This window comes from Cibotium barometz, chromosome 7 (genome assembly GCF_041138505.1).
Source record: "Cibotium barometz isolate CiBa-2024 chromosome 7, ASM4113850v1, whole genome shotgun sequence".
Classification (NCBI taxonomy): domain Eukaryota; kingdom Viridiplantae; phylum Streptophyta; class Polypodiopsida; order Cyatheales; family Cibotiaceae; genus Cibotium; species Cibotium barometz.
The window spans coordinates 5,334,481-5,337,296 of NC_141052.1; positions in this window are offsets into that span (position 1 = coordinate 5,334,481).

Sequence of the window (2,816 nt, forward strand, 5' to 3'; positions counted from 1 at the left end):
TTTGCCCCACGATGGGCAGTAGAAAGGTAGTGGAATTGTCATCTTTTACACACACACCTGGTCTAGATGAGAGAGGCTTTACATGAACTTAATGATATTGAGAGACCAATTGACAGATAAGACTCAAACCCAGGTGGGTTCATGTCAACCCAAGGGTAATTCCACTAGCCACTTTTGTCCCATGATGGGTGGCAAAAAGGTAGTGGAATTGTCCTCTTTTACACACACACTCGGCTTAGAGGAGAGAGGCTTATGTTGACTTAATGATCGATCTATAGAGACCAACCAACGGAGAAGACTCAAACCTAGGTGGGTTCATGTCAACCAAAGGGAAATTCCAGTAGCCACTTATGCCCCACGCAGGTGGTAGAAAGGTGGTGGAATTGTCCTCTTTTACACACACACAACTGGCCTAGAGGAGAGAGGCTTTACGTTTACTTAATGATGTAGAGAGACCAATGAACGTAGAAGACTCGAACCCAAGTGGGTTCATGTCAACCCAAGGGCAATTCCACTAGCCACTTCTGCCCACAATGGGCGGCAGAAAGGTAATGGAATTGTCCTCTTTCGCATACGCACTCGGGCTAGAGGAGAGAGGCTTTACATCAACTTAATGATCCAGAGAGAGCAATCGATGGATAAGACTCAAACCCGGGTGGGTTCATGTCCACCCAGTATCAATTCCACTAGCCACTTTTGCCCCATGATGGGCGAAAAAAAGGTAGTGGAATTGTCCTCTTTTATGCACACACTCGGCCTAGAGGAGAGAGGCTTTACGTTGACTTATAGAGACCAATCAACGGAGAAGACTCGAACCCATGTGGGTTCATGTCAACCCATGTGGGTTCATGTCAACCCAAGGGCAATTCTACTTCTGCCCCATGATTAGCAACAAAAATGTAGTGGAATTGTCCTCTTTTACACACAAACCCGGACTAGAGGAGAGAGGCTTTATATCGACTTAATGATCTAACGAGACCAATCGATGGAGAAGACTCGAATCCATGTGGGTTCATGTCAACCCAAGGGCAACTCTACCACTTCTGCCCCACGATGAGTGATAGATAGGTAGTGGAATTGTCCTCTTTCACACACACACACACCCGGCCTAAAGGAGAGAGGCTTTACGTCAACTTAATGGTCTAGAGAGACCAATTGATGGAGAAGACGATCCATTGTGGGTTCTTGTCAACCTAAGGTCAATTCCACTAGCCACTTTTGCCCCACGATGGGCGACAAAGAGGAAGTGGAATTTTCCTCTTTTACACACACACTTGGCTTAGAGGAGAGAGGCATTACATCGACTTAATGATCTAGAGAGGCCAATCAATGGAGAAGACTTGAACCAAGTGGGTTCATGTCAACCTAAGGGAAAGTTCATTAGCCATTTCTGCCCCACGATGGGCTAGAGAGAGAGAGAGAGAGAGAAAGTTAAAGAGAGAGTGAGTGAGAGTGAGTTAGAGAGTGAGTGAGAGTGACATAGAAAGAGAGTTATAGAGAGTTAGAGAGAGAGAGAGAGAGAGAGAGAGAGAGAGAGAGTGTGAGTGAGAGTGAGTTAGTGAGTGAGTGAGAGTGACATAGAAAGAGAGTTATAGAGAGTTAGAGAGAGAGAGAGAGAGAGAGAGAGAGAGAGTGAGAGTTAGAGTTAGAGAGTTAGATACTGGATTATACACCAAATATCTCTAGTCTTTATGTGTGTAAGGATCATATGGTCTAACGTTATTTTATCCTTGTAATTCATCACTGTAAAGCAACTGTTACTAGGGAATCTCTACTTTAGTAAGTGGATAAGAAGATGCTAATCAGCCCACCTTACATCTAGGGATGCTAGAATCATGGAGAGAGAATCAGGGACCTAGAATCTTGGAGAGTGAGTAGTGGAGTGTGGAGATATTCTGAGAGAGAATGTAAGAGTGATTCGAGGAGAAACTTTTGGCACTTTATGCTTTGTACTCAGCCTATAGAAGAGGCTCACTCTAATGAGGATATATATACACCATTTCTCCTACATCATGTTGTCACTATGCTAATCACTTATGTTTTTAGCCCTAGTCACTCTTAACCATGCCTAGCCATGGGTTATCTTGATGCATTTGAAATTCCATGATTCTCATCCTTTGGTATCAAAGCCACGAATCCCCTTCTCAACCTTGCATTAACCTTCTAATCTTAGTAATTAGCAATTAATGGCTTTTTAACCTTCTCTCTCTCTCTCTCTCTCTGTCCTTTATACCACACAGCAGTGGAGCATAGTGTTGAGATATCGAGCTCGTCTAGTGAGGCGGTGGACACTGATGACCCGCCTGGGGGATAGGCCCCACACTTACACCACTGGCATGGTTGGTGAGATCTTGGGTGATATGCGGCCAGTGGGATGACAGGCTGTGTGACAGCCATTCTAGAGACTGGCATAGTTATAGCGCCAGCTCATTTTAGTCGAGTTCACACTATAGAGAACCCGTGTATGTATTTGGTTGAGTACCTTTCATATTATGTGTACTCTTATCTTGTATATGGTGTGTTGAGTGTTGAGTAGAGAAAAAGAAGATTTTCAGCCTCTCACCTTGTGTGTTCTCTATTAGGGTTTGTGAGTGTGTGTGTGTGCTTGCAAGAGCTCAAGCTCTCTTCCCCCCTGCATCTTTTCATGGTATCAGAGCCTGGTTCGTGCTAAGGGCTGAGCTGCAAGCAAGAGAACCACAGGAAGCGGTACGAGGGTAAGAGCTTCAACTACTCTTCCCTATTGTGTTGGTGACTACACCCTTGTCGGGAGCTCTACGGGAGGCACCGACAAACGGTCTCTGATTGAGGATCTTTCT